The sequence below is a fragment of the Oncorhynchus clarkii genome, chromosome 23 (genome assembly GCF_045791955.1).
Source record: "Oncorhynchus clarkii lewisi isolate Uvic-CL-2024 chromosome 23, UVic_Ocla_1.0, whole genome shotgun sequence".
NCBI classification, from domain to species: domain Eukaryota; kingdom Metazoa; phylum Chordata; class Actinopteri; order Salmoniformes; family Salmonidae; genus Oncorhynchus; species Oncorhynchus clarkii.
In genome coordinates this window covers 10,016,788-10,028,854 of record NC_092169.1, presented here as the reverse complement: position 1 = coordinate 10,028,854, position 12,067 = coordinate 10,016,788, and the positions used below count along the sequence as shown (strand labels likewise).

At 43.6% G+C, this 12,067-nt stretch overlaps 1 pseudogene; it reads right to left on the bottom strand.

Moving 5' to 3' along the window:
* LOC139382000 (tetratricopeptide repeat protein 27-like) overlaps positions 1-12,067 on the bottom strand; it is a 145,730-nt pseudogene that overhangs the window by 67,806 nt on the left and 65,857 nt on the right.

The window sequence follows — 12,067 nt, the reverse complement described above, 5'->3', positions numbered from 1 at the left end:
CTACAACTATAATTACCGTTGCCCTATATGTTCATTGTATTCAAGAAACAATGTCTATTTTTACATCCATCTGTTTTATATTTCATGTAAGCGTCACCAAACTGAGCCCGTTGGGAACACACTGCCCTTGGCCTGCCTTTGTTAGTGAGATCAGCCCTAGTGGGGGCGTAAAGACATTCGGAACAGGGAAACAACCCAATTCAAGAGTGCATGACGTGGCCAGCCATCATTGTTCCAACGGTGTGAGAAAATAAAACATGGATCCACAGAGGCAGTCCCACACCTAAAAAAAAATATGGGAAATAAATCGCTGACACAAGCAGCTCAGCTTGACAACACACCAATGGGTGGCAGTTCAAGCCCTCAACACCAGAAAGAGACAAGAAGTGCTGACAAGAGAGGAAAAACATGACAGCTGTCCAGGTGCACAGAGCCAATGTTGGGATCAGTTGATGGACGCCAGCCAGGCTATAGACCAGAACATCAAACCCGTCACCAGCTTAGTGTAGCAGACCAGGACACACTAACAGTTTACTATCCTCAGATAGGAGGGGAGCTGGAGTAGATGAGATCAAATTTGGAGCAGAGCAGACAACATTTTGGTGGGAGTGGTGCTCAGGCAGAGGTCTGTTGCATCATTACCTTTTTTTTGTTTTTTTGTTTGAATTTTGCCCCTTTTTCTCCCCAATTTCGTGGTGTCCAATTGTTTTAGTAGCTACTATCTTGTCTCATCGCTACAACTCCCGTACGGGCTCGGGAGAGACGAAGGTTGAAAGTCATGCGTCCTTGATACACAACCCAACCAAGCCGCACTGCTTCTTAACACAGCGCGCATCCAACCCGGAAGCCAGCCGCACCAATGTGTCGGAGGAAACACCGTGCAACCTGGCAACCTTGGTTAGCGCGCACTGCCCCGGCCCGCCACAGGAGTCGCTGGTGCGCGATGAGACAAGGACATCCCTACCGGCCAAGTCCTTCCTAACCCGGACAACGCTAGGCCAATTGTGCGTCGCCCCACGGACCTCCCGGTCGCGGCCGGTTACGACAGAGCCTTGGCGCGAACCCAGAGTCTCTGACGGCACAGCTGGCACTGCAGTACAGCGCCCTTAACCACTGCGCCACCCGGGAGGCCCCCCGCATCATTACCTTCTGGGTAATATCGCAATGGGAGGTATCAAATGATGGCGTGGGGACCTCCAAGGGTGTAACTACAGACCTCATACTAGCTTGCTAACTTTGTTAGCAAAGAATTTCTCAAGTACTGATAACTCAAGGCTACTGACAGTGCTACTCTTGTTTTCTTAATAGGATAGTGCAGTTTATTGTTCACTTGCAGCTTATGTTTTAAATAGCTTGGATTCAATTTCAACAAAGGCCGTTCATAAGCACTTACCTTTAAATTCAAATGAATGTTAGACATTGTAATCATATGGATGAGTTCACAGAGACATTCACAGAGACATTTCTGCAGACCCTACAAAGCTTTGTCAACAATAGAAAACTTCTACGATAATGCATACCAGCTCAACCAGCTCCACACTTAGTTTAAGAATACTTCCTCATCATATAGCACAAGGAATTATGAGCAGTTCCATTTAACGGCAGACATTTGAATTCTGAACCCTACAAAATTACCATTAAAAAAAAAAAGTATTTACAGCTCTTAACCAGGGCTGTGAAAAAGTTCTCTGGGGTTTAATTTCAGCAGAAGTGCTAGCTCAGCTGTGCTATCGTTTACAATTTCCTCCAGCGCTCCCCTAAAAGTTAATCTAAAAGAGGAGAAGAAAAGCAGTGTCCCTGGTGAATTATGAATCTCACCTCCCGTCATGCACCAGTGGGCAGGTTATTCTTGGACTCCCTCTTCGCCATAAAATAGGATGTACATTCCATGCATTTAAATACGAGCCAGAGTAAAATGGCAGTGATCGGTCAGTCTTGAGCAACAAAAAGACATTGATTTCTTCTAGAATGGACGTCTGGTGATGGTGGGCTATTCGTTGGGCACTTGTGTATCACCTCCAAACTTACTTTACAGGATTGATTGATGGTAGATCGAGGTGGAATACTTTTTTTTGATGGCGAAGTTGAAGAAAATGTGGATAGAAATGTAAAATGCCCTTGAAAAGGTCTGGAGAGGGAGTAGGAGATAGTGACTACTTTTCACCAGGTTTATACATGGAAAGAAAATGTAAATTAAAGTGCGAAGGCTCTTCAATATTTGCCAGGCCAATGTAAACATGCTACTGACAGTAGCACCAGAGCTGGGGGACCCATCCAATCCTCTGACACACTTCCATACCCAGTGAGAAGAGCTACCCAGGGTACAGATGCCGAGATATGCTTCCTGTGACTGTGCGCTGGCATATGTTTAAATTCACAGAACTCAGAAAGTTGGTGATTATTTTTCCAGAGAGACTGAGCTTTAACGGCAAAATGAGATTTTGGCCCCTGGTGATGCCAGTCCCAGGTTCAGTCTCAAGAGAATTTTCATTTTTTACTTTTTATTGCAATTTCCTGTCTCTCACGTTTCTTCAGCCCAGCACAGTCTTTTCCCTGAATGGACAATACCCTCACAGAGCTCTTCCAAAGGCTACTCAATCGGCCGGCCAACTAGGCTATCTGATTACTGAACATGACGTCTCTGAAGTGGTGGAACATCTCCGAACAAGCTTATGGGATCTTGACTTAACTTTGGATGTTTTGCAGTTTTGGCAAATGTTTCTGAGTTACAACTGTGGAAAACCACAGCTGTGAGAAACCGCACCCAGCCCTGTTCTCTGCAGTGCTTAGTATCCATGCATCCACCTGAACCTCGGGCTGCAGAGTGGACTGGTGGGAGAGGGAGGTTAAGGGTTCAGACACTGAGTGGGATGCTGCATTCTCCAAGTCTGTATAAGGTATCTGCTGGCAGCCACTCCAGTATTAATTCCATTCATGAGAGACGGCATCGACCCCTGTATGTTTAAGACATTCTCCTTACGACAGAGGCTCAGTGCTGAACTGCAGAGAATGGGGCCCCTACACCCAAACCCAGGGATGTAGAGATATCACAACTCAATCAGGGTCTGAGTTAGCAGTGCTTTTCCCCAGATAATATGCAATGGAGGACTCTTAATGAATGCAAATGCATTCTGTTACCGTGGCAAATGGAGAGGGAATAATTAAGGTAAGAGGGGGAAACGAAACCAAGGACAAGCCCAAACAATAACCAACCACATTATCCCTTCATATAGTTATAAATAATATCAGTCTCACTTACAGGACAGTCAGAGCTCCTTAGACGTCAAGAAGATAGCCGGATCGAGGATGAAGTTTCTGTATGTAATATATAATGCATGTAAACAGACATATGGAGAGAAATAGAGATCGATAGGCATTTAACCCACTGTTCCCCGGGTCCCAAACCCGGGTCCCAAACCCTCTCTGATGCAGAGGGTTTGAGTTAAATGCGGAAGACATATCAGTTGAATGCATTCAGTTGTACAACTGATTAGGTATCCCCCTTTCCTTTCAACTACACATACATTTGAGAATGTAATTCATTAGCAAGGACACGCACTGTGCATTCGGAAAGTATTCAGACCCCTTAATTTTTTCCACATTTTTACGTATTGAATATCCAAAACATACAATATACATGCAGTGAAGCCGCTCAACAACTACACCACACCAGTCATCCAACAGACTCCCATTCAGAGTGACACACAGAAGCATCCAGGATCAATGCCCTGCTCAAGGGCACGTTGACAGATCTCCCACCAGGCCAAAAAAGGAGAACCCGAACCCTCCAAGATCCCCCCACAGTTCCCCAATAGCTGTCCCTCAACCATTCGATATCCCTCCCCAAGAAAAAAATTGCAATTAATTCCATTCCCCAACCCCAAGAACCTCCCAATGCACCAACAAAATGAACATTCTAAAATGTATAATTTGTATTTTTCCCACATTATCTACACACAATACCCCATTACGACAGAGCAAAAGCAGTTTTCTTCAAATGTATTAAAAATAAACTGAAATACCACATTTAATAACTACTCAGACACTTTACTCAGTACTTTGTTGAAGAACCTTTGGCAGTGATTACAGCCTTGTCTTCTTGGGTATGACGCTACAAGCTTGGCACACCTGTATTTGGGGAGTTGCTCCTACTCTTCTCTGCATATCCTCTCAAGCTATGCCAGGTTGGATGGGGAGTGTCGCTGCACAGCTATTTTCAGGTCTCTCCAGAGATGTTCGATACAAGTCAGGATTCTGGCTGGGCCACTCAGAGACATTCAGAGACTTGTCCCGAAGCCACTCCTGCGTTGTCTTGGCTGTGTGCTTAGGGTCGTTGTCCTGTTGGAAGATGAACCTTCACCACAGTGAGGTCCTGAGCACTCCGGAGCAGGTTTTCAGCAAAGATCCCTCTGTACTTTGCTCCGGTCATCTTTCCCTGGATCCGGACTAGTCTCCCAGTCCCAGAAAAACATCCCCACAGCATAATGCCACCACCATGCTTGACTGTAGGGATGGATGGTGCCAGGTTTCCTCCATAAGTGACGCTTGACATTCAGGCCAAAGAGTTCAATCTTGGTTTCATCAGACCAGAGAATCTTGTTCCTCATGGTCTAAGAGTCTTTAGGTACCTTTTGATAAACTTCAAGAGGACTGTCATGTACCTTTTACTGAGTAGTGGCTTCCGTCTGGCCACTCTAGCATTAAGGCCTGATTGGTGGAGTGCTGCAGAGATGGTTGTCCTTCTGGAAGGTTCTCACATCTCCACAGAGGAGCTCTTGAGCTCTGTCAGTGACCATCGGGTTCTTGGTCACCTCCCTGACCATGGCCCTTCTCCCCCAATTGCTCAGTTTGGTCAGGTGGCCGGCTCTAGGAAGAGTCTTGGTGGTTCCAAACTTATTCCATTTAATAACAATGGAGGCCACTGTGTTCTTGGGGACCTTCAATGCTGCAGAAATGTTTTGGTACCCTTCCACACATCTGTACAGACACAATCCTATCTCGGAGCTCTACGGACGGCTTGGTTTTTGCTCTGACATGCACTGTTAACTATGGGACCTTATATAGACAGGTATGCCTTTATTCTACAGCACCAGTCAAAGGTTTGGACACCTACTCATTCAAGGGTTTTTATTTTTACTATTTTCAACATTGTAGTATAATAGTGAAAACATCAAAACTATGAAATAACATATATGAAATCATGTAGTAACCAAAAAAGTGTTAAACAAATAGAAATATATTTTAAATTCTTCAAAGTAGCCACCCTTTGCTTTGATGACAGCTTTGCACACTCTTGGCATTCTCTCAACCAGCATCATGGGGTAGTCACCAGGAATGCACGGTGAGCCTTGTTAAAAGTTCATCTGTGAAATTTCTTTCCTTCTTAATGCATTTGAGTCAGTTGTGTTGTGACAAGGTAGGGGTGGTATACAGAAGACCAAGTCCATATTATGGCAAGAACAGCTCAAATAAACAAAGAGAAACAACAGTCCATCATTACTTTAAGACATGACATTTTCCACATTGACTGACCTTTAAGTGCGGTCGCATAAACCATCAAGCGCTATGATTAAACTGGCTCTGTTACGGATTCAGGTATTCTGTGTGTGTATCCTGTGTGTGTGTGTGTATTTATTTTCTCTCCTTCTCCCCTCCTCACAGGTGGCAATCATCATTCCCCAATCATTCCTCATTCCCCTCCTTTTCCCTTACCCTATCACATTTCCTTTCCCTTGGTTTAAAAACCCAATCAGTTGTTTTCTCAAGAGCTCAATATCTCTGTCATACAATGTCTCGGTAGTTCTCTTGTTTGTTTTAGCACCTCCAGATCACTTTGTCCCCACCTGTGAGTATTGTTTGTGTTATGGTGTTTGATGGTGGGAAAAGGGGGAACGAAGACAAGTTGCCCATGGGCATACACTACCCGTAGGACTACTTTGTCTAAGAACCCTAGGTAGAATTGGGCGGACCACCCACTGTATTTTTGGTTAGTTAGTTAGCTGTATAGTAGTAGGCTAGTCTAGCTTAGGGCTGTTTTTGGATATTTGTTTCTTTCCTTGGGTCCAGCTAAGCCCCTTTTCCTGCCCCCCCCCCCCCCCCCCTTTACCGTGTGTTTTCAAATAAACTCTGAGTGTTTGACGGTAATTAAGTTGTCTGTGGTTTTTCTTTCGCACTTTTATTTTGTCACTATTATAATTTGCATGAGTTGTTACGGTCTCGTTACCATCCTGCCGGGCCAAAAAGGGATTCGTAAAAGGCTCTCATGGAGAACCGACACAGGAAGGACCCAGAGTCTGCTGCAGAGGAGAAATTCATTAGTTACCAGCCTCAGAAATTGCAGCCCAAATAAATGCTTCAGAGTTCAAGTAAGAAACATCAACATCAGCTGTTCAGAGGAGACTGTGTGAATCAGGCCTTCATGGCTGAAAAGAAACCACTACTAAAGGACACCAAAAAGAAGAATAGACTTGCTCGGGCCAAGAAACACGAGCAATGGACATTAGACCGGTGGACATCTGTCCTTTGATCGGATTAGTCCAAATTTGATATTTTTGGTTGCAACCGCCGTGTCTTTGTGAGACGCAGAGTAGGTGAGCGGATGATCTCCGCATGCGTTTCCCACCATGAAGCATGGAGGTGGTGGTGTGATAGTGTTTTGCTGGTGACACCGTCTGTGATTTATTTTGAATTCAAAGCACACTTAACCTCTCTGGGATCGTTCGGGACGCTAGCGTCCCACCTCGCCAACAGCCAGTGAAAGTGCAGGGCGCCAAATTCAAAACAGAAATCTCATAATTAAACTTCCTCAACCATACAAGTATTTTACACCATTTTAAAGATACACTTCTTGTTAATCCAACCACAGTATCCGATTTCAAAAAGGCTTTTCGGTGAAAGCAGAACATATCATTATGTTAGGTCAGCAACTAGTCACAGAAAGCATTCAGCCATTTTCCAACCAAAGAGAGGTGTCAAAAAAAGCAGAAATATAGATTAAATTAATCACTAACCTTTGACGATCTTCATCAGATGACACTTCCAGGACTCAAGGTTACACAATATATGTATGTTTTGTTCGATCAAGTTCATATTTATATCCAAAAACCTCTGTTTACATTGGCACCATGTTCAGAAATGCCTCCAAAACATCTGGAGAAATTGCAGAGAGCCACATCAAATAACAGAAATACTCATCATAAACTTTGATGAAAGATACATGTTTTACATAGAATTAAAGATAAACTTCTTAATGCAACCGCTGAGTCCGATTTCAAAAAAGCTTTACGGCAAAAGCACAATATTCAATAATCTGAGAACAGCGTTCAGCCACAAATGCAAGCCATACAGTTACCCGCCAAGTTGTGGAGTCAACAAAAGTCATATATAGCATTATAAATCTTCACTTACCTTTGCTGATCTTCGTCGGAATGCATTCCCAGAACTCCCACAAGAATTGTTCGTTTTGTTAGATTACGTCCATATTTATGTCCAAATACCTCCGTTTTGTTCAAGCGTTTAGTTCACTATTCCAAAGGCACAATGTGCGAGTGCAAAATCCAGACGAAAAGTCAAAAGAGTTCCATTACAGTTTGTAAAAACATGTCAAATGATGTTTACAATCAATCATTCGTGTCTTTTTATAATAAATCTTCAATAAATGTTCCAACCGGACAATAGCGTATTCATTACAGAGGAAAAAGAAGGAACGGCGCACCCGCGTGACCGCGCAGTAAACTACTGATTGGCCTCAGCCTAGTCCACTTGTTGAAACAGCTCTTATTCGACACCCTTCCACAATAGAAGCCTCAAACAACTTTCTAAAGACTGTTGACATCTGCTGTAAGCCTTGGGAAGTGCAATCTGGCCCCATAGACACAGTATATTGGATAGGCAATCACTTAAATGAAACTACAAACCTCAGATTTCCCACTTCCTGGTTGGATTTGTCTCAGGTTTTCGCAGACATCATTCAAACAGTTTTAGAAACATCCGTGTTTTCTATCCAATACTACTAATAATATGCATATATTAGCATCTGGGACAGAGTAGCAGGCAGTTTACTCTGGGCACCTTATTCATCCAAGCTACTCAATACTGCCCCCGTCACCAAGACGTTAACCAGCATGGCTACCACAGCATTCAGCAGCGATACACCATCCCATCTGATTTGCGCTTAGTGGGAGTATAATTTATTTTTCAACAGGACAATGACCCAACACACCTCCAAGCTGTGTAAGTGCTATTTGACCAAGGAGGAGAGTGATTGAGTGCTGCATTAGATGATCTGGCATCCACAATCCCCCGACCTCAAACCAATTGAGATGGTTTGGGGTGAGTTGGTCCACAGAGTGGAGAAAAAGCAGCCAACAAGTGCTCAGCATATGTGGGAACTCCTTCAAGACTGTTGGAAAAGCATTCCAGGTGAAGCTGGTTGAGAGAATGCCAAGTGTGTGCAAAGCTGTCATCAAGGCTAAGGGTGGCTACTTCGAAGAATCTAAAATGTTAAATATATTTTGATTTGCTAAACATTTTATGGTTACTACATACGTGTTATTTCATAGTCGAGACAAACTATAATTCCACAATGTAGAAATGTCAAAATAAAATAAAAACTTGAATGAAAAGATGTCCAAACCATCCATCCATCCTTTTACACTCATCATATGCTTATGCGATCATTATTTTACTCTTGTTATCTATCCTGATGCCTAGTCACGTTACCCTGCCTTCATGTACATATCTACCTCATTCCCCTGCATATTTGATCTGGTACTGATACTCCCTGTACAGTGGCAAGAACAAGTATGTGAACCTTTTGGAATTACCTAGATTTCTGCATAAATGTCAAAATGTAATCTGATCTTCATCTTAGTCACAATAGACAAACTGTGTGCTTAAACTAATAACACAAAATGTGTATTTATTTTTCTTGTTTATATTGAATACATAATTTAAACATTCACAGTGTAGGTTGGAAAAAGTATGTGAACCCCTAGGCTAATGACTTCTCCAAAAGATAATTGGAGTCAGGAGTCAGCTAACCTGGAGTCCAATCAATGAGACGAGATTGGAGATGTTGATTAGAGCGGCCCTGCCCTATAAAACACACTCACAAAATTTGAGTTTGCTATTCACAAGAAGCATTGTCTGATGTGAACCATGCCTCGAACAAAAGAGATCTCAGAAGACCTAAGATTAAAAATGGTTGACTTGCAAAAAGCTGGAAAGGGATACAAAAGTATCTCTAAAAGCCGAATATAGCAGGTATAGATAGACCTTACGGTGAAATGCTTACTTACAAGCCCTTAACCAACGATGAAGTTAAATTTTTCTTAAGAAAATATCAAAAAATAAAAATTAAGAGAAAAACAAATAATTAAAGAGCAGCAGTGAAAAACAGTCGCGGGTTATATACAGGGGGTACCGGTACAGAGTCAATGTGGAGACTATATACAGGGGGTACCGGTACAGAGTCAATGTGGAGGATATATACAGGGGGTACCGGTACAGAGTCAATGTGGAGACTATATACAGGGGGTACCGGTACAGAGTCAATGTGCCGGGGTACCGGTGTCGAGGTAATTGAGATAATTATGTACAGGCAGGTAGGGTTGTTACAGTGGCTGTGCATAGATAATAACAGAGTTGTAGCAGCGTGGGGGTGGGGGGGTGGCAGTGAAAATAGTCTGAGTAGCCATTTCATTAGCTGTTCAGGAGTCTTATGGCTTGGGGGTAGAAGCTGTTTAGAAGCCTCTTGGAGCTAGACTTGGCGCTCCGGCATCGCTTGCCATGCAGTAGCAGAGAAAACAGTTTATGACTAGGGTAGCTAGAGACCGACAATTTCTAGGGCCTTCCTCTGACATCGCCTGGTACAGAGGTCCTGGATGGCAGAAAGCTTGGCCCCGATGATGTACTGGGCCGTACGCATTACCCTCTGTAGTGCCTTGCGGTCAGAGGCCAACAGTTGCCATACCAGGCAGTGATGCAACCCGTCAGGATGCTCTCGATGGTGCAGCTGCAGAACCTTTTGAGGATCTGGGGACCCATGCCAAATCTTTTCAGTCTCGTGAGGGGGAATAGGTTTTGTCGTGCCCTCTTCACGACTGACTTGGTGTGCTTGGACCATGTTAGTTTGTTGTTGATGTGGACGCCAAGGAACTTGAAGCTCTCAACCTGCTCCACTACAGCCCCGTCGATGAGAATGGGGGCATGCTCTGTCCTCTTTTTCCTGTAGTCCATGATCATCTCCTTTGCCTTGAAAACACTAAACAAGAATGGTGTTCATGGGAGGACACCACGGAAGAAGCAACTGCTGTCCAAAAAAAAACATTGTTGCACATCTGAAGTTTGCAACAGAGCAACTGGATGTTCCACAGCGCTACCGGCAAAATATTCTGTGGGCAGATTAAACTAAAGTTGAGTTGTTTGGAAGGCGCACACAACACTGTGTGTGGAGGGAAAAAGGCACAGCACACCAACATCAAAACCTCATCCCGACTGTAAAGTATGGTGGAGGGAGCATTATGGTTTGGGGCTGCTTTGCTGCATCAGGGCCTGGACAGCTTGCTATCGTCGAGAGTGGTTCACACCAGACATCCTAAGAATAATGCTGAACTGAAACAGTTTTGTAAAGAGGAATGGTCCAAAAGTCCTCCAGACCGTTGTGCAGTTCTGATCCGCAACTACAGAAAACGTTTGGTTGAGGTTATTGCTGCCAAAGTAGGGTCAACCAGTTATTAAATCCAGGGTTCACATACTTTTCCCACCCTGCACTGTGAATGTTTACACGGTGTGTTCAATAAACACATGAAAGCATATAATTGTTTGTGTTACTAGTTTAAGCATTCTGTTTGTCTATTGTTGTGACTTAAATGAAGATCAGATCACATTTTCTGACCAATTTATGCAGAAATCCAGGTAGTTCCAAAGGGTTCACATACTTTTTCTTGCCACTGTATATAGCTCCATTCTTGTGCATTTTATTCCTCATGTTACCAGTTTTGTTTTTATTATTTTTTAACTCTGCATCGTTGGGAAGGGCTTGTAAGTAAGCAGTCCACACTCGTTCTATATATGTGACAAATAAAATTAGATTTAGGTCTGGGGTTCTTTTCTGCTTATGCATTATGATTTCAACGCTAACCCCACCACTGGTGTGCATGGTCAAAGAGCTCTATTTTCATGTCATCTGACCATGGCACTGGTTTCAATCCAAGTACCAATGCCGTTTAGCAAACTCCATGTGTTTACATGTAATTTGTTGGATGACATGAAAACAGAGCTCTTAATGATTTATTTTATACAGTCATTTTTGCTTATCTTTATCAAGGGTGTCAATTTCAGGCCCACTATATCTTTATTTTGCTGTAAAAGTGCAGGAAAAACAAAGAGAGAGGGAGAAGGAAGTTTGAGTTCCATGTGGAAACGATATGATAGAAGCAGCAACTAGAGGCCTGCCACATCCTTTTCTTCCAAACAGAAAAACACTTACACACACACACACACACACACACACACACACACACACACACACACACACACACACACACACACACACACACACCTCTGTGATTTGCCTTGCCAGTGGACAAAAAAAGGGGAAATATTAACTTGCTATGACAACAAAAGCAGCCAAAGCACAGCCCTTGTGTTCCTTTCCTTCACAACTCCCTGCAGTGAAACACAACCGAGAGCAGAGAGCCAAAGCAGTACACACCTCTCTGCCACTGATCTGGGGGAGAGAACAAGGCTGGGGGAGCAAGAGGCTGGGGGAGCAAAAGGGGAAGCTTAGAGTACACGTAAGGGCATAGGTACTGTACAAGAAACTAGTGCAATGCATTAAAGGTTTAGATGTTGAATGAAGCAGCAGGACTGTTTGGCATTGGTCTGTAATAACACAAACAACATACAGAGAATGCTGGAGATGTCAGGGAGTGTGTAGAGCACTGAGAAGGAGTGGGGAAGGCTGGCACCCGCTGTGGGGGAGGGATTAGCGGAGAGGAAATTATACTTCCCTCCTGGTGAGATGAGGGGACATGACCCCCGCATTAGGGAGGGAGGGAAAAAG